Source organism: Equus przewalskii, chromosome 2, assembly GCF_037783145.1.
Source record: "Equus przewalskii isolate Varuska chromosome 2, EquPr2, whole genome shotgun sequence".
Taxonomy (NCBI): Eukaryota; Metazoa; Chordata; class Mammalia; order Perissodactyla; family Equidae; genus Equus; species Equus przewalskii.
In genome coordinates this window covers 6704250-6724497 of record NC_091832.1, presented here as the reverse complement: position 1 = coordinate 6724497, position 20248 = coordinate 6704250, and the positions used below count along the sequence as shown (strand labels likewise).

At 39.6% G+C, this 20248-nt stretch overlaps 1 protein-coding gene across 19 annotated transcripts in view; it reads right to left on the bottom strand.

The window, feature by feature from the left end:
- TUT4 (terminal uridylyl transferase 4) overlaps window positions 1–20043 on the bottom strand; it is a 127707-nt gene extending 107664 nt beyond the window's left edge. For 13 of the 19 annotated variants that reach the window (XR_011537358.1, XM_070609619.1, XM_070609613.1 and 10 more), the window contains exon 1: window positions 19217–19644. The gene's annotated coding sequence lies outside the window, so the exon portion shown is untranslated. Of the gene's footprint in view, window positions 1–19216; window positions 19648–19677 lie in introns of those variants that run through there. The other 6 variants (XM_070609620.1, XM_070609614.1, XM_070609623.1 and 3 more) reach the window with 4 other exon arrangements.
- Between the last annotated feature and the right edge of the window lie 205 nt (window positions 20044–20248).

The following is a 20248-nucleotide window of genomic DNA, read 5'->3' as shown; positions in this document are numbered from 1 at the left end:
TACAGCCAACAATTATGTTCCAGACCAGTGAGTCTCAAACTTTTGTGAATAGGAACCAACTAGTTCCTAAATGCAGATTTTGATTCAGTAGGTTTGGAGTGAGGACTGACATCCAACATTTCTAACATACCCAAAGTCCCGCACTTCTAGCTTTTGATCATACCTTTGGCTGGACAACACAATCAATGGAACTAGGGCTTCCAAATGACCACACAAAACTACTCATCTGGATCTGGTGACCACTTACCTAGCAACTATTACATGACAAAAATAAAACTCTTTTTTTAAGCCACTGTATTACCAGATCTCTTTGTCATAGAAGCCTAGCCTTCTGACTTAAGTAATATATATACACTATAATCATACTTCCCTTTTGGTATACTTTTCAGTTTTACCTGGAATTAATCATTGCCTCATTTTTCTTAAGTTCTTTTTATATACCTATCAACAATTCATTGACAAAACTGTAAATCTTCTCTCAGTATGTTCAAACACATCACGTAATCTATGTGTTTGTTTTTGTTGCTGTTGTTCTCTCTTCTTGGCCTGGTTTTCTCCTGACCTGGAGCTCTCTGGTGATTACCAGACTTTCACCACAGTTGTCACCGGAGACTTCCTTTCACTATCATCCTACCAATTGCCATCCACTCTCTCAGGCTGACTCTTTTGTTTTCCTCTTCCATGATTTACTCCCTCTTTATCGATGGAGCACATCTTCCAGTAGCTTTCCAAGAAAGGAAACATGAAAGACACTAAAGAAAATAATTATGTCCCCCTTCTCACATTTCATTCTGTGCACAGGAATATCCATTATCATAACATTCCTGACTTCTTTCCACTCCCCTCATTCATTCCTTTCCTAAGGAGTAGGGTAACTTATTTCATCAGTGAGTTTGGAAAAATGATCTGGGCAAAATTTAGCATCTTCCTCTCTCCTTCATCTTTGCATCCAGCTGTTCACAAAGAAATTTCTACTCTCTTATTCATACTCTAACACTTAACATGTACAAGCACCGCACAGGGCCTGTAAGTTGTTCAGATCTGCCTGTGCCTTAGTGGGTAAATCTAATTCTGGCACTGAGGATTAGCAAACCACTTGAAAATGTAAGTCCCATTCTCCAAAGTGACCCTTATCCATAATAAAAATAATATTCTGGTCTCCATATGCTTCCTTTGTCTCTCTTAATTTGTTCAGAATTCAAGAAGGAAAGAGATTGCTATTTATTGGACCTCCTTAAGCCCCAGTAGGAGGTAAATTTTATAAGACTTTCCATGTCTGAAATGTCTGTATTCTATCTTCATATTTTTAGTTAGGTTTAAAATTCTAGATTAGAAATCATTCAGGCAAAGTCTTACAGGTATTGTTTCAATGTTTTCTAGTTTCTAGGATTACATTGAGAAAATTACGCCATTCTTATTCTTCACTTTTTTTTATTGAACTGTTCTTTAATTTATGGAAACTTTTAGGATATTCTCTTTGCCTCAGTGTTCTGTAATTTCCAAGTGATATGCTCTGGTGCAGATATTTCCTCATTCATTTTGCTGGGCATTCAGTTGGCTCCTTTAATATCTAAATCAAGTCTTGCACTTTCAGAAACTGTTTCTGGCATTGTGTCTTCTATAATTTCCTCCCTTTCATCTACTCTGTTATCTTACTATAGCTCCTGTTAATTGGACTTTAGGCCTCCTACACTGATCCTCCAATTATCTTACCTTTTCTCTCCATTTTCCATCTCTTTGTTCTCCTTCCTGGGTGATTTTCTCAACTTTATCTTCCAACTCTTCAAAACTTGGTGAGGGGCAATCGGGGAAACCTATCATATTTTCATTTCTTTTCTTTTTTTTTTTTTTTTAAACAACAGACGTTTATCGCTCACAGTTCTAAAGGCTAGAAGTCCAAGATCATAGAGCTGGCATGGTTGAGTGAGGGCCCCCTTCCAAGTCACAGACTTCTCCCTGTATCCTCACATGGAGGAAGGGAACATTTCTAAGAACTCTCGGATTATTCCTTTTTACAGCACTCTGAACTTGCTCATGGTTACCATCTCATTTCTGAGGACACCAATAGTTTTTCTGAAACTTTTTTCTGCTTCCTGTATTGTTTCCTGAGTTCCTTATTTATTTGTTTTCTTCTCTATTAAGCAGACTAAATATGAATAGGAGTCTTAAAAGGAAGAAAGATACAGAAAAAAATGTGAAAAAATAATAGCCAAAAACTTCCCAAATCTGATAAGATACACAATTATACATATCCAAGAATTACAATGAACTCCAAGCAGAATAAACTCAAAGAAATTCATACCCCAAGATACATTACTGTTAGATTGTTGAAAACCAGAGACACAGAGAATTTTCAAAGCAGCAAGAGACAAGGAACTTCTTAGGCACAAAGGATCCACAATAACATTAACGGCTGAGCTCCCATCAGAAACCATGAAGGCCAGCAGTCAGTGGGATGAGATATTTAAAGTCCTGAATGAAAAAAACTTTCAACTAAGTATTTTCTAGCTTTGCAGCAAAACTATCCTTTATGAATAAAGGAGAAATCATGACATTTCCAGATAAACAAAAGCTAAGAAAGTTCATTACCAGTAGACTTGCCCTACAAGAAATGCTAAAGGGAGTTCTTAAGACTGAAATGAAAGGACACCAAACAGTAACTCAAAGCCACAAGAAGAAACAAAGGACCCTGGTAAAGGTAACTGCTTAGGTAAATATAAAAGCCAGTATCACTGTACTTTTGGTTTCTCTTTTTTTTCCTACATTATTTAAAAGGCAAATGCACAAAAAGACAATTATAAATCTATGTTAATAGGCATGCAATACATAAAGATGTAATCTGTGACAATAACTATAAATGAGAACGCACAGAGACGTATAGGAGCAGAGTGTTTGTATACTATTGAAACTAAGATGGTGTTTCTCAAACTAGGCTGTTATAAACTTAAGATACTAGTTACACTGTTATCTCCAACAACCACTCAGAAGCAAATCTTTCCTTATCAGTAATTACTTTAAATGTAAATAAATTAAACTCTCTAATTAGAAGCAGAGATTGGCAAACTGGATTACAAAATATGATTCATCTATCATCTATCTGTAAGAGATTAACTTTGCATACAAAGAAACATAGAGGTTGAAAGCAAAAAGATGGAAAAAGATATTCCACGCAATACAGGCACGCCTCATTTTATTGTGCTTTGCTTTATTGCGCTTTGCAGATATTGTGCTTTTTTTACAAATTGGAAGTTTTGTGGCAACTCTGCATCAAGCAAGTCTACTGGTGCCGTTTTTCCAACAGCTTTTGCCCGCTTCATGTCTCTGCGTCACATTTTGGTACTTCTTGCAATACTTCACACTTTTCTGTTATTATAATATTTGTTATGCTGATCTGTGATCAGTGATCTTCGACGTTACTATTATAATTGTTTTGGGACACCACAAACCGTGCCCATGTAAGATGGAAACCTAATCGATAAGTGTTGTATGTGTTCTGGCCATTCCCTTGTCTCTCTCTCACTCTCCTCGGGCCTCCCTATTCTCTGAGACACAACAATATTGAAATTAGGCCAATTAATAACCCTGCAGTGGCTTCTGAGTGTTCAAGTGAAAGAAAGAAGAGTCACGCATCTCTCATTGTAGATCAGAAGCTAGAAATGATTAAGCTTGGTGAGGAAGGCATGTCAGAAGCTAAGACAGGTCAAAAGCTAGGCCTCTTGTGCCACACAGTTTGCCAAGCTGTGAATGCAAAGGAGAAGTTCTTGAAGGAAATTAAAAGTGCTACTCCAGTGAACACGAATGATAATCAAAAACAAATCAAAAAGATTTGTTTTCATAGACATAATACTGCAGGTTGGGTTCAAGACCACTGCAATGAAATAAAGCAAATGTCACAAAAAAGTGAGTCACACAAATTTTTTGGTTTCCTAGTACATACAAAAGTTATGTTTACGCTATACTGTAGCCTATTAAGTGTGCAATAGCATTATGTCTAAGAAAACCATGTACACACCTTAACTAAAAAACACTTTATTGTTACAAAGTGCTAATCATCATCTGAGCCTTCAACAAGGTGAAATCTTTTTCCTGGTGGAGGGTCTTGCTTGATGTTGATGGCTGCTGACTGATCAGGGTGGTGGTTGCTGAAGGCAGGACGGCTGCGGCAATTTCTTAAAATAAGACAGCAGTGAAGTCTGCCGCATCTATTGACTCTTCCTTTCATGAACGATTTCTCTATAGCATACGATGCTGTTTGATAACATTTTACCCATAGTAGAAGGTCTTTCAATTCAGAGTCAGTCCTCTCAAACCCTGCTGCTCCTTTTATCAACTAAGTTCATGTAATATTCTAAATCCTTTGTTGTCATTTCAACAGTCTTCACCGCATCTTCACCAGGAGTAGATTCTATCTCAAAGCCACTTTGCTCATCCATAAGAAGCAACTCCTCATCCATCACAGTTTTATCGTGAGATTGCTGTAATTCAGTCACATCGGCAGGCTCCACTTCCAATTCTAGTTCTCTTGCTACTTACACCACATTTGCAGTTGCTTCCTCCACTGAAGCCTTGAACCCCTCAAAGTCATCCATGAGGGTTGGAATCAACTTCTTCCAAACTCCTGTTAATGCTGATATTTTTGTCCTTTTCCCATGAATCATGCCATGTTCTTAATGGTATCTGGAATAGTGAATCCTTACCAAAAGGTTTTCAGTTTTGCCCACATCATCAGAGGAATCACTATCTGTGACAGCTATTTACAGCCTTACAAAATGTATCTCTTAAAATAATAAGACTTGAAAGTCAGAATTACTCCTTGATCTGTGGGCTGCAGAATGGATGTTGTGTTAGCTGACATGAAAACAACACTCATCTCATTGTGCGTCTCCATCAGAGCTCTTGGGTGACCAGGTACATTGTCAATGAGCAGCAATAATTTGAAATGAATCTTTTTTTGTGAGCAGTAGGTCTCAACAGTGGGCTTAAAATATTCAGTAAACCATGGTGTAAACAGATATGTCCAGGTTTTGTTGTTCCACTTACACAGCATAGGCAGAATAGATTTAGCATCTTTCATAAGGGCCTATAGGATTTTTTGGAATGATAAATGAGCACTGGCTTCAACTTAAAGTCACCAGCTGCATTAGCCTCTAACAAGAGAGTCAGCCTCTCCTTTGAAGCTTTGAAGCCAGGTAATGCCTTCTCCTCTCTAGTTACGAAAGTCCTAGATGGCATCTTCTTCCAACATGAGGCTGTTCTGTCTACCCTGAAAACCTGTTGTTTAGTGTAGCCACCTTCATTAATTACCTTAGCTAGATCTCCTGGATGACATGCTGCAGCTTCTACATCAGCACTTGCTGCTTCACTTTGCCCTTTTATGTTTCGGAGACAGCTTCTTTCCTTAGACTTCATGAACCAACCTCTGCCAGCTTCAAACTTATCTTCTGTGGCCTCTCACCTCTCTGAGCCTTCCTAGAACTGAAGAGAGTTAGGGCCTTACTCTGGATTAGGCTTTGGCTTAAGGGAATGTTGTGGCGGTCTGATCTTCTATCCAGACCACTGCAGCTTTCTCCATATCAGCAATAAGGCTGTTTTGCTTTCTGAGTATCATTCATATTCACTGGAGTAGCACTTTTAATTTCCTTCAAGAACTTCTTTGCATTCACAGCTTGGCAAACTGTGTGGCACAAGAGGCCTAGCTTTTGGCTTGTCTTGGCTTCTGACATGCCTTCCTCACCAAGCTTAATCATTTCTAGCTTCTGATCTACAATGAGAGATGCGTGACTCTTCTTTCTTTCACTTGAACACTCAGAAGCCACTGCAGGGTTACTAATTGGCCTAATTTCAATATTGTTGTGTCTCAGAGAATAGGGAGGCCCGAGGAGAGTGAGAGAGAGACAAGGGAATGGCCAGAACACATACAACACTTATCGATTAGGTTTCCATCTTACATGGGCACGGTTTGTGGTGTCCCAAAACAATTATAATAGTAACGTCGAAGATCACTGATCACAGATCAGCATAACAAATATTATAATAACAGAAAAGTGTGAAGTATTGCAAGAAGTACCAAAATGTGACGCAGAGACATGAAGCGGGCAAAAGCTGTTGGAAAAACGGCACCAGTAGACTTGCTTGATGCAGAGTTGCCACAAAACTTCCAATTTGTAAAAAAAGCACAATATCTGCAAAGCGCAATAAAGCAAAGCACAATAAAATGAGGTATGCCTGTTTGTGGGTAAATACACTGACAGAATTTTTATGATCAAAGGCATACAGAACTGTGCCCCCTTCTCTCAAAGCCAGTTTTGGTATAAATGGGATTTCCAAACTAAATTATCTACTCACTCAAAGCCTGATTATGTAGGTTTCCTGGATTATTCAAGTCTTTTCCTTCTTTGTTCATCTGGTAAGCCTTTTGGCCATTTTATTACATATTAAAATTTTCACTGGCAATGGTCAAAAGAAGTTTAAGTTATGCTTCTTTTCACAAGCGATTTCTTGGTTAAAACAGTCTGCGACTGCCAATTGTTTTTTTGTGTTCTTTTCTAATAAGATACAGAGATTACCCAAACCACACTTTACTCTTTTTTCTTATAAACAAATAATTAAGAACTAGCTCCAAATGTGAAGAGTTCTGTGATGCAAGATACACCAGAGGGAACTTGATTCTTCCGTTATCAAGCAGCTCCTGCGTATTTATTCATAATAATATACCTAACTTTTTTTTACTTTCCACTATTAGCAAAACATGGGACGGAATAGTGCTGGTCATCTTTGTTTATATTTCATTTACCAAAACAAGTCACATGGCTGCACCTAACTTCAAGGCAATAAGGTACACAAATCTCAGAAGGCCTCAAAACAAGAAAGTAGTAACAATGCTTATGACATTAGTACAAGGTGAAATATGGCAGCCTGTTTGTGTCAATGAATGTTACTATTTCCCTCCAACGCTTTTGTTCAGGGCTGACTTTATGGACATGTAATCTGTGCAGTCACACAGGGTGCTCCATGGTTAGAGAGACCCTGTGCAAAGCTCTGCTGTCACCATCTTGAAATTCTTAATAATTTTGTCTGAATTTGTGTTTTGTAGTGAAGTCTGATGGGACAATGGAACATGCACATGAGCAGAGGTGATACATGCAAAATGCACATCTGCAATTCCTTTCCACCTCATTCTCATATAGCTTTGGTGATGCCCCCTGAGCACAGAATTCCAGTGGATCCACGATGTGTGGGAGTTCAGCAAGACTCAAAGTGAGTACAAGGTAAGCATACTGTCTACAACTAAGTAAGCAGGGGTGCTGACAGCCCAAGAAGCTGTATTTTCTGTTTGAACCATAACTTGCTTCAAACACAGAAGACAACAGTATTCTAAGAAACATGAATGACAAAAAAAACTATCATACCTTTTCTTACTCGTGTTACTTCCCTGTATTAACCAACCACTTATGCTAAAAGTGATGATACTGAAAGATAGGGAAAGATAGAGCAAGCCACGGTTCCTTTTCCTTTCAGTCTTGCCAAAGACAAAGGGAGAGAGCGCTAGTAGAATGTGCAAGTACAACACGTGAAATAAAAACAACAGAGTAAGTTTTGTGCAGTGTACCTCCTGTTCTGGTAAGAACGATATATATATATATATATATATATACAATTATGTAGAATTGCTTTGAAATACCAGCAATTCTACACAAGAGTAAAATGTTCTTGTATTTGCATTTAAAAATGGCATTATAGGGGCTGGTCCGGTGGCGCAGAGGTTAAGTGCACACGTTTGGCTTCGATGGCTCGGGGATGGCCGGTTCAGATCCAGGGTGCGGACATGGCACTGCTTGGCAAGCCATGCTGTGGCAGGCATCCCACATATAAACTTGAGGAAGATGGGCATGGATGTTATCTCAGGGCCAGTCTTCCTCAGCAAAAAGAGGAGGATTGGAGGCAGATGTTAGCTCAGGGCTAATCTTCCTCAAAAAAAAAAAAAAAAATGGCATTACACAATATAAAGATGAACAGTAAAATTTATGCCTAGTAATTTTAAATTTCAATTCTTTATTTAGAATATTAAAAAGTAAATAAAAAAGACCATGACAAGTTGAGAAAAAGGTCACAGAAGAAAGAGAAAAGCTTCATATTTTAGTAACTTTAATGGCTCTTTTCCCTGCTTTTTGAACAAGGGGCCCTGCATTTTCATTTTGCACTAGGCCTTGCAGATTATGTAGCTAAGCCTGCATTTGTTCAGGTAAACAAATATAAATCAGGAATTAATTTTAACAAAGATTATTTGTCAACATTCACATATAAGGCACTGGGTTAAAAGCTGGGAATACAAAGATAAATAATGGGCTCTTGTCTAAAAGAGGATATAGTCATATAAACAAATAATGACAATATTATGTGACACATGCTATGGAAACCCTGAGTAAAGAGACTAAGAAAAGCTTTCATCATGGAGATGATAGCTGCACTGAGAAAGAATTTCCTACTTGGGAGATGGAGTGAGAAGAAATAGCTCTACTAGATAAGACTTGTATGTACTAAACAAAATGTATTTATAAAATATCATAAAATAGCATGCATAATGATGAATACAGGAGATGAACTGGGAGTGTAAATTGGTGCACACATTTGCATACCAAGTCAAGTTTAGACTTCAGGAAAGAGAAGCTATAGATTTTTTTAACATAAGATTTTATATTTTATTTTTTTAAGATTGGCCCTCAGCTAACATCTGTTGCCAATCTTTTTTTTTTCTTCTTCTTCTTCTCCCCAAAGCCCCCCAGTACATAGGTGAATATTCTAGTTGTAGGTCCTTCTGGTTGTGCTATATGGGAGGCTGCCTCAGCATGGCTTGATGAGTGGTACTATGTCCGCACCCAGGATCCAAACTGGCAAAACCCCGGGCCACTGAGGCAGAGCACATGAACTTAACCACTAGGCCCTGGGGCAGCCCCAAGCCATAGGTTTGTAAGCAGAATAGTGGCACAATTCCTGTTTTAGGTTAACTTCTGCAGAACAGGAAGGCAGAGTTGAGAGGAAAAGGAGACAAGTCAGTAAATAACGGTAATTATCAGTAACAGTAAAAAGCATTAGGAGGTTATTTGGGGCCTTATCACAAGCAATTTTGGTGGGATTGGGGAGTGGGAGAGGCTGTGGTAGAGTTAAATGGGTTTCTTTCCAGAAGGACCTTTCAGACTCTTCAATATGCTAATAAGCACTGTAAATCTCTAAGAAAGAGAGATAATTTGCAACATTACCCAGATTTATTTGACTAAAGAAGCCTCTTTTGCCAGGACTACATATCAGTATCTCAAAGAACTGCAAGGAACTTAAGTTTTTTAGCACAGTTCTATAAAACAGAAAGCCAGCATTGAGTGAGAAAAGCAGAGGGCAGTAGAGGGCTTAAGACAGGTAAAACAATAGCAAATGTGAGGAACAGGAAAGAAAGCTGACTACAAGACTGCCAATCTGTGTTAAGGACCTAACTAAATATATAAAACACCAGTCTACTAGTTTATACAATTTGCCAATATTTAAATTCATACTGGGTAGGGGATTGACAGAATGAATACTTTGATAGGGTAAGGGAACACAACAGTAATGAAACCGGTGGTGGGAAAAGGATAAAACCAAAAAGAGGCTCCATACAGAGATTAGGGATAGATCAGAAAACTAAAGAAATGAGAAAGATGCAAATACAGATATTTAGGAGATTTTGGTCAGACGTAGAACCATTTTTGAACCATATGAGTAGGTGTGTCAAGGAAAGTAGAGTTGAATATCACTGGAATACAGAAATTAAGTAAAAATAAAGTGTTAGGTGACCTTCAATGTTATAATTCCAGTTGCCCAATATGACGTCAAGAATTACACCAAAGTATCAGTGAAAACAGGGGAGTGACCCAGAGGTTCCTAGATTGAAATGACAAAGTTGGATAAGAAACATAGCCAGCAAGGCACCAGTCATAAGAGAAAAGGAATTTTAGAGGAAGATAGAAGAATAAACTGACAATATGTAGAAAAATATGGGTTTGGTTTTCTGGTTTTGAGGAAATAAGTGTGAGGGAAATAAGCGCCATCCCTTAGAAGATTTAGAATAATGGTTCTCAATCTTTTTTCTGTTCCAATACATCTGAGAAATGGAACATACTCCCAACAGAAATAAGAGGAACACAAGAATCGGGGTAAGGGAGGATAACTGTGAGTGATTTAAATAAGGCTTTCCAAAGTGATTATGAAATACCTTCCTAAAGGAAGTGTAATTCTCATATAATGAAAATCACTGGTTTAAAACTGGTACTATCACAGAAAGCTTAAATAGAAGTTTCAAACACTAACAATTTTTAATCTATGTGACAGAATTCAAGACACTGTCCCATAATAATACCACAAGTTCCTACAAAAAGTCCCAGAGTTCTTATCAATTTTTCAGTTAGAAAAAAAAATTTTTTTTGAGGAAGATTAGCCCTGAGCTAACATCTGCTGCCAATCTTCCTCTTTTTTGCTGGGGAAGACTGGCCCTGAGCTAATATCCATGCCCATCTTCCTCTACTTTATACGTGGGATACCTGCCACAGCATGGCTTGACAAGTGGTGCATAGGTCTGCACCCAGGATCTGAACTGGAGAACCCTGGGCCGCCGAAGCGGAATGTGCGAACTTAACTGCTGCACCACCAGGCCAGCCCCCTCAAAAAAATTAAGATACAGCATCAGCTAATATATGTCTAGTATGCCCATTCATTTATCTTTACACATCTGTGAAGTTAATACAGTCTTGCAGTGTTTCCAGTTTATACATTAATGAGGCACCCTGAGTGACTTCCCTAAAGTGACACAAATGGGACTGGCTTATAACTACATGAAACAAGCGCCCCAATTTTTGGTCCAACACTTAGGTACTAGGGTATGTCTCTTAGCCTAAATCAGCAGTTCTCAAACTTTTGATCTCAGGATGCATTTACACTCTTAAAATTTACTGAAGAGCCAAAGAACTTTTGATTTTGTGGGTTACAGTTATTGATATTTATGTCATTAGATATTAAAACTGGGAAATTTTTCAAATACAAAAATAGTACACTATTAACTCATTCTATGAGGCCAGTATTGCCCTAACACCAAAACCACACAAAGACATCACAAGAAAACCACAGACCAATCTCTCTTATAAATACAGAAGCAAAAATCCTCAACACCACACTAGCAAACCAAATCCAGCAACAAAAGGATTATACACCAGGACCAAGTGGTCCCAGGAATGCAAGGTAGGTTCAATATATTAAAATCAATCAATGTAATACACCATATTAATAGAATAAAGAACAAAAACCACACAGTCATCCCAACAGACACAAAAAAGCATTTGATAAACTCTAGTACCCTTCTAAGATAAAAATATTCAACAAACAAAATAGAAAGGAACTTTCTCAACCTGATGAATGGCATCTAAGAAAAATCCACAGGTGACATCATATCAATGGTGAAAGACTAAGTTTTTTCCTCTAAGGGTAGAAACAAGACAAGGATGTCTGCTGTCTTCACTTCTATTCAACACTGTACCAGCCAGGGCAATTAGGCAAAAAATAAATAAAAGGCATCCAGATTGGAAAGGAAGGAGTAAAACTACCTTTATTTCCAGATGACATGATCTTATATACAGAAAGTCCTAAGGAATCCACAAAAAAACTATTAGTGCTAATAAACGAGTCCAGCAAGGTTGCTATTCAACATCAATATACCAAAATCAGTTGTATTTCTATACATTAGCAATGAGCAATCCAAAAATGAAATTAAGAAAACAATTCCATTTACAACAGCATCAAAAAGAATAAAATACTTAGGAATAAACTTAACAAAAGAAGTACAAAACTTGTACACTGAAAGGGCCAGTGTAGAGGTGTAGTGGTTAAGTTTGCGTGCTCCGCTTTGGTGGCCTGGGGATCACGGGTTCAGATCCCAGGAGCGGACCTAACACTTCTCATCAGGCCACACTGTGGTGCCATCCCACACAAAACAGAGGAAGACTGGCACAGATTTTAGCTCAGGGCCAATCTTCCTCAAAAAAAACAAACAAACTTGTACACTGAAAACTACAAAACATTGTTGAAATAAATAGGTGAAGACTTATTTAATGGACACGAAAGTAAATGGAAAAACATCTCATATTCATGGATTGGAAGACTCAAAATTAAGATGACAATACTCCCCAAATTGATCGTCAGACTCAACATAATTCCTTTCAAAATTCCAGATGTCTTTTTTTTTTTTTTGCAGAAACTGACAATATTGAATTTTAAGAACTCTGAATAGCCAAAACAATTTCAAAAAAGAACAAAGTTGGAATACTCAAACTTCCAGATTTCAAAACTTACTACAAAGTTACAGTAATCAAGACTGGATGGCAATGGCATAAGTACAGACATACAGATCAATAAAGAATCCAGAATCAATTGAGAATCCAGAAATAAACACAGACATTTATGGTCAACTGATTTTCAACAAGGATGCCAATAAGACCACTCAACAAGGGAAAAAGCAGTCTTGTCAATAAATGGTGCTGTGAAGCCACATGCAGAAGAATGAAGTTGGACTTCTACCTCACGTCGCATACAAAAATAGATCAAACACCTAAATGTAAAAGCTAAAACTATAAAACTGTCAGAAGAAAACACAGGTGTAAATCTTCGTAATCTTGGATCAGGCAATGATTTCTTAGGTATGACTCCCAAAGCCCAAGCAATCAAAGAAAAAACAGATAAACTGGACTTTATCAAAATTCAAAATGTATGTGCTTCAAAGACATACTCAAGAAAATGAAAAGAACAATATGACAGTTCCTCAAAAAATTAAACATAGATTTACCATATGATCCAGCAATTCCACTTTTGGGTATATACTCAAAGAACTGAAAGCAGGGACTTGAACAGATATTTGTACACCATGTCCACAGCAGCATTATTGACAACAGCCAAAAAGGTGGAAGCAACCCAAGTGTCTATCAGCAGATGAATGGATAAATAAAATGTGGTATACGCATACAATGGAATATTATTCAGCCTTAAAAAGAATGGAAATTCTGACACATATGCCACAACATGGGAGAAACCTGAAGACATTTTGCTAAGTGAAATAAGTCAATTATAAAAGAACAAATATTGTATAATGCTAATTATATATAATTAAATTCACCGAGTCAGAAAGTAGAATGGTGGTTGCTAGAGGTTGAGGGGAGGAGAGAATGGAGAGTTACTGCTTAATGGGTACAGAGTTTTAGTTTGGGAAAAATTTAAAAGTTCTGGAGATGGATGGTGGTGATGGTTACAAACAATGTGAATGTACCTTAATGGTACTGAATCTACACTTAAAATTGGTTAAAATGGTAAACTTTATATTAGGTATATTTTACCACAATTTTTAAAATACAAAAAAAGAAAATGAAAAGACAATTCACAAAAAGGGAGAACATTTTTGCAAATCATATATCTGACAAGGGTCTAGTATCCAGAATATATAAAGAACTCCTGCAACGCAACGATAAAAAGACAACCCAATTTTTTAAATGGGCAAAAGATCTGAATAGACATTTCTGCAGACAGGATATACAAATGGCCAACAGGTACATGAAGAGATGCTCAACATCATTAGTCATTAGGCAAATGCAAATCAAAACCACCATGAGATACCACTTCACCCACTTGGATGACTACAAATTAAAGAGATGGACATAACAAGTGCTGGAGAGGATATGGAGAAATTAGAACCCTCATACATTGCTAGTGGGAATATAAAATGGTACAGCCTCTTGGGAAAATAGTTTGGCAGGTTCTTATAAACATAAATGTATCAAAACACCCAGCAATTTCACTCCTGCGTATAAATCCAAGAAAAATGAAAACATACATCTACAGAAAAACTTTTACATGAATGTTCATAGCAACTTTAGTCATAATAGTCAAAAAGTGGAAGCAGCCCAAATGTCTATCAAATGATGAATGGATAAATAAAACATGGTATCTCCACAGAAAATAGTCCATAGAATGTAATCTTATTCAGCCATAAAAAAGAATGAAGTGCTAACACATGATACAACATGGAGGAACTTTGAAAACATTATGCTTAGTGAAAGAAGCCAGGCACAAAAAGCCACATGTTGCACGATTCCATTCATACGAAATGTCCAGAAAAAGGTAAATCCATAGACAGAAAGGAGCTTAGTGTATGTTGCCAAAGGCTTGGGGGAGAGGGGAATGGGAAGTGACTGCTAATGGGCACAGGGTTTCCTTTTGGGAAGGTGAAAATGTTCTAGAATTAGATAGTAGTGATGGTTACATAACCTTACAAATATACACTAAACTGTATACTTTAAAAGGGTGAGTTTTATGGTACTGTAAATTATATTGTAAAGAAAAAAAAGAATATAACACATTCCATTAGCCATCAAAGCAACGTTTTCACATATCGTGCAGACATCACTCCACATTTCAGATGGGAAAAGGAGAGGCAAAAAGACAGATATCATCTTAATATTACTATGAAAATAGTTGTGACTCAGAGACCCCCAAGAGGTCCCCAAACATAGGTTAAATTCCACTGGTCTGAACTAACACTCAGCACAAGACTGGAGCTTAAATACTTAATGACTGATCAATTTTAATAATTAAATTATTTAAACTACAGTGTATACAGCTGAGACTGACAAAATGCAATCAGATGTCATTATTAGGTATGCTTCATAGTGTATGTTCTTATGAAATATTTTTGACAACCTATGTGACTATACTGAATTTAACACTCTCTGCATACTAAATTTTGACAACATAAACCTGAGGTGCAAGATAGTATACTGGTTAAGAGCTCTGACTCTAGACTCAGACACCCCAAATTCAAATCCTGACTCTGCAGCAAAATAGCTGTGAGACCTTGTCCAAGGTACTTAACTACATCACCCGTAAATGAGGATAATATAAAAAGGGTTGTCATGAGGACTGAGTTAATACTTCCACGATCTTTAGAAAGAAGTACACAGTAACTATGCAGTTATCTGTTATCACTGTAAATCAAATACCCATTTAAAACTACCAGGCTACTGTGTGACTTACAAACATACCTATTTCTTTTTGAAAGTACACGCTGCTTTGCGTAAAGATTAGGACTTTGCTCATCTTTATTGATGAACACTGAGCTTGCACAAACGCTTCCACTTCTTTCCAGCCCACACTCTCCTGTGCCCTATCCTACTGCCTTACAGTGCTAAATGAGAACGTGGTCAACTAACCAAAGCCAAGGAGTGAAAAAACTTCCTGAGTCACCATAACTAGGTGATTTCTCCCAGAGGTATTTCTATCTGAAAAGTATCTTCTAGGAAATTAAACATTTTTAAACAATAAGATTTGGATCACAGGATCCTCAGAAAAACAGTCTGGAATACAGCAACTGGGGAGAGGAAAGGAGAGTGGCATGGAAAAGATGACTTGACTCTCCACTGAAACCGGGGGTAAAATCTGTTGGTAAAGGTGGTGAGAAAGAAATAGTTGGGGCTGGCACCACGGCCTAGTGGTTAAGATCAGCTCACTCCACTTCAGTGGCCCAGGTTCGGTCCCAGGCACAGACCTACACCACTCGTTGGTGGCCATGCAGTGGTGGCAACCCACATACAAAATAGAGGAAGATTGGCACAGATGTTAGCTCAGGACAAACCTTTCTCAGAAAAAAAAAAAAAAGAAAGAAACGAAACAGGGAGTTAGAAAACATATTTCTAATTACAGCTCAACCACTATCTCACTTGGTGATCTCATTTTATGAGATAAAAATCCAAACACCTTAATTTAACATACACAATAACCTTCACAATCCCACTGCTACTTCCAACCATTTCTTCTCTCACCACTCTATCCATAAATCCTCAGTTCCTGTCACGCTGAATTTCTCACTCTTCCCTACAAACCGATCTCCATAACAATTTATCATCTCTGCATATGTTATTCCTTAGCTCTGGAATGGCCTCCAGTCTATCCCCTTTTCCACCCAGAAAACTTCAAACTCATCCCTCAAGAGCCAGCTTCTTTCCCCTGAACTCCCAAAATCTAGTGTGTTATAATTTATCTGCATTAGATGTAGATTGAGTTCCCTGAGGGGAGAGATCATCTTTAATAATTCTGTATCTCTAAAACCTAGCAGTATCTAGCATAAAGTACAAATGCAAATGTTTATGAAATGAAAGATTAAATGATGAATGAATGAGCAACCTTAGGCAGTTTCTCCTATAAAATTAGGAGAATACTTGATACACCTGAGAAGCAACAAGGCCTCTATAATAGGGGAAGCACAAAGCTGCTTTGAATCTTTCTAATGCTACAACCTTCAGCAAATTACTTAACCTCTGAGTCAGAGATACTTCATCTATAAAACAGGTATCAAAGGGTTGTTACACTGAATGAGTGAAAAAATACATAAACATGTCTAGCACAATGCCTAGAACAAAACAGGTACTCAAATAAATGTTAGTTCCCATTTCTCCCCCTTAAACTCACAGGATAATTATGGACATCCAATGAGACAATCTGATATGAAAACAATTCGGAAACCATAACATCACACAAATTAAATCTCTTACTTAGAGGGAAAAAAATTTTAACTGTTCATCTTTGAATTTATATACCTTTTCTTCTTTCTGGATTTGTAAGAAACACTTGGGGACATTATGGTTTTTAAACATTTCCCCAAATTATGCAGTTATCTACGATTCTAGCATTAAAACTCAGTTTAGTGTAAACAATCCTACTTCCTCTAAGATTAAGAAGAAAAAAGTCTACATATTCTCCCTTAAACTACAGTGCCTTTTTCCCTTGCCTGTTTTAGGTCTTTCTAGAATTGTTCTTTTTTTGAACATATTTCTATCTGCAGTAATGAATTTAATTGTACTTTGTAACATTTTATGAATTCAAGCACTTGTAGTTTAGAAAGTAACACATCTCACTGAATTCTGTTAGATGAAAATGGTCTGATTTTTATTTTTGAGGATAAACAAAATTTACTGGCATCAACATTTACAGGTAACTCTTGTTTATTGGTTCTCTGAAATAAGAAACTTTCTGCAGAAAATAAATTCAAACACCTTTTTCTACCTCAGATCCTGATTTGACACTCTATAAAGAACAACATAACTAACGGTGCTCATTATGCATGTGAAGGTTAAGTACGAGGTCAAAAAAAGTTCTCTAATTACTTACTCTTACTAAAACGAATCTGCTCTGAGAACTGACAAAAATTCTCTGTAAACAGCTTTTTATTAATCAGAGATATTTATAATTACAATTATAAATTTTTATTTTCAAAGGTCTAAAATTATATTGCAGACACTACTGTTCTAGCTAAATTAAAAATAAACGTGATTTTAGGTGTGATTTAGGATTAACAAAACTGAACTAAACTTACGTGCATGATAACATCTTGTTAATTTATACATATCACTAACAACTTTACCTAATGTCCTTTTTATATTTAGATATTTGCTAGACTTAAAACATTAAATGTCAATAACTTTCACTTCCGCATCCATATTATTTCAAGGAAGCATTATTTTTTCATTTTCCACACTAGCCAAATGAAAAATTGCAAACATGAAAATTTGTTTTTTTAAAGCAACTTTCTTTTTGTTTAAATATCACATTTTTAAAGCACAAAATGACTTAAAATTCTTATCTTCCCCAAAGTATATGGTTCTTAAGAAGCACTCTTTAAAACTTGTTTATAAAAGCATCATAACACACTACACACTAGTGAATTCATTATCTTAAGCAGAGCTTTCTAAATGAATCAATACTTCATAATTTCGCAAGTTGTGACTAATCAGTACTAGGATGTAGTGTAGTCCAGCAATTTCTAAGGAGACTTACAAGGGTTCTGAGCCTAAAGAAAACTTCAGCACACAATTTACTCATACACAGAACATGCTGATTGATACTAACAAAAAAGTTAACTTTTTTTTTTAAACCACTCTATAACCCACCACCTTGGTATGTCATTCCCTCTAAATTATCATATCCAGTGGGATTATCCAATTTTATTAGCTAACAGTTTTCATTACATTAAAAACAGAAATAGGATATGTTCTGTTTCACCAAGTTATACATTTCGCTACTACAAGACTTGGGGGAGGCGGGGGGCGGGAATCTTTGGAAACAAAAGGTAATCCGATCCACTCCAGTTAATTACTAAATGCATGCCAACAATACACAATTCGAATTGCATTTCTGGACACTGAGAAGATCACAAAAGAGAGCAGAACGTCAAATGTGCAAGTAACTACTTTTGTATCAAAAAATACACCAAAATGTGGAAACACAGTATACACCGAAACTAAGATCTCGCGCAAGGTACAAAACTCATCTGACTAAAGATTTTATAATCTTCTGAAAAGAAAATTTTTAATCAACGTTGTTAAAATAACAGTAATTCATCCCATTCCGGTACGACTAGAAATCCCGATAACGTGCTTCTTTCAGAACTACCTATCTCATTTTTTTGTAATCCGGATACCCAAAGGACCTGAAACCTCTCGCAGAGGCGTGCAACACACTCGGTGAGTGCTGTCTGTTTACAAATACGAATCTCACAGTTTCCCACGTCAAAAGCTTTCATTACCACCATTCGACTGCGGGGCGGGGGAGAGAGAAGGCGGGCGAGCAAGAAACGAAATCCACACAGGCACCGCTGCCTGCTCTCCTTACCACAAGGGCGAGCCAGGAGGAAATATTTATTAAGTATTATATGCTTGTGTTTATATGTCATACATGCATGCCTACATCGAAGCAGGGGTGAAAGAAAAGACACACATGACAGGGAATCGTACAGGACCCACGAGAACGCTACGCCAATCCCGTTAACTCAAAACCCGCCTCCGGGACTACAGGTTTCGGCCCGAGGCCGGGAGCCCCCGCCACTCGGTGGAGTTCGGCCCCAAAGCGCCCCATTGCCCTCCTCAGGCCGCCCAGGCCGCCGCCCCGACCTCCCTCATCTCTGCCTCCCCCTGGGGCACCCAAGCCCAGTCAGGCAAAAAAAGAAGTGTCAGGCCCCAAGGGGGCGGCGGAGCCGCGCTCGGGCCGGGCCCCGACACCTGCGAGGCGCAGCACCTGAGGAGGGCGAAGCGGGGGCCGCCCGGCCTTCCCCGAGCACACCCCCTCGGCGCAGGGTGCCGCGCCGCGGCCGGAACCTCCGTACCTGTGAGGCCCGCGAGCTACAGGCGCGCGCGGCGCCTCCTCATCTCAGTGGCTCCCGCTCCTCCTCCGCCTCCCGCTGCCGCCGCCGCCGCCGTCACCGCCGCCGCCGCTGGAGGCCGGGACACGACGAGCTTAGGGCTCCACCGCCATGTCCGCCGCGCCGCGAACTGCATTGTGGGGGGGGAAGGGATGGGGAGGGGGAGGAGGAGGGAGACGGAGAGAAAGAGGAGGGCCGGCTGAGGGGAGGGGGCCGAGGGGGAGATGGAGCCGGGGGAGCCGGGAGAGGGAAAGAGGGACGAGCCCTGAATGGAGTCCTGCCCGCGGGAGGGGGGAGATGGGCGCGGAGAAGATCCCGGATAGGAGGCGCAGAGGCAAGGGAAGGGAAGCGCTCAGGGGCGCCTCCTCCCCTCGTTCTGGAGGCCCCTGGGCACCGGTTGAGCCTGGACAGGGGGGAGTAAACACCAGTGGGGGAGGGGCTTCGTTCGAAGGCTTGCGGTGGCGGCGAGAAACAATGGGGAGGAGGCCGCGGAGGGAGGGCAGCGCACTCACACTCACGCTGAGGGAAGGGGAGCGCGCGAGGACTCGTTAACCCGTGCGGAGGGGGCGGGGCCCTCCAGCGTTGGGGGAGGGTCGCCTCACCGCCGGCTCGCGCGGAGGGGCGGGGCCCCCGAGCGGGGGTCGCGACGTCCCCCTCCCAGCCAGGGCCCCGCTGGGGAGCGGCGCGGGGACGTCGGCGCGCCTGAGGAGGCCGGGGTCGTCGGCACGGCCGCGCCGCACAGCTCTGGCTCCTGTGCTGCGAGCCGCCCTCCTGAGGCCCCAAGCGGGAAGAAGGGCCCGACAGCTCCCTCCGCGCCTCGCTCGGCAAGCTGTCCCCCCTCCCCCGGGAAGGAAGCCTGGCCTTGGCCGTGCAGCCTCTGGCCTGGCACCCAGACCGGGCCCGGCCCGAGCCTCCGCGGACCCTCGGCGGCTTGCGAGAGCTTCTGAGCCCTGGCGGGGAGCTAGACAGGAAGCCTCCGGGGTCGCCCCCGCCTGT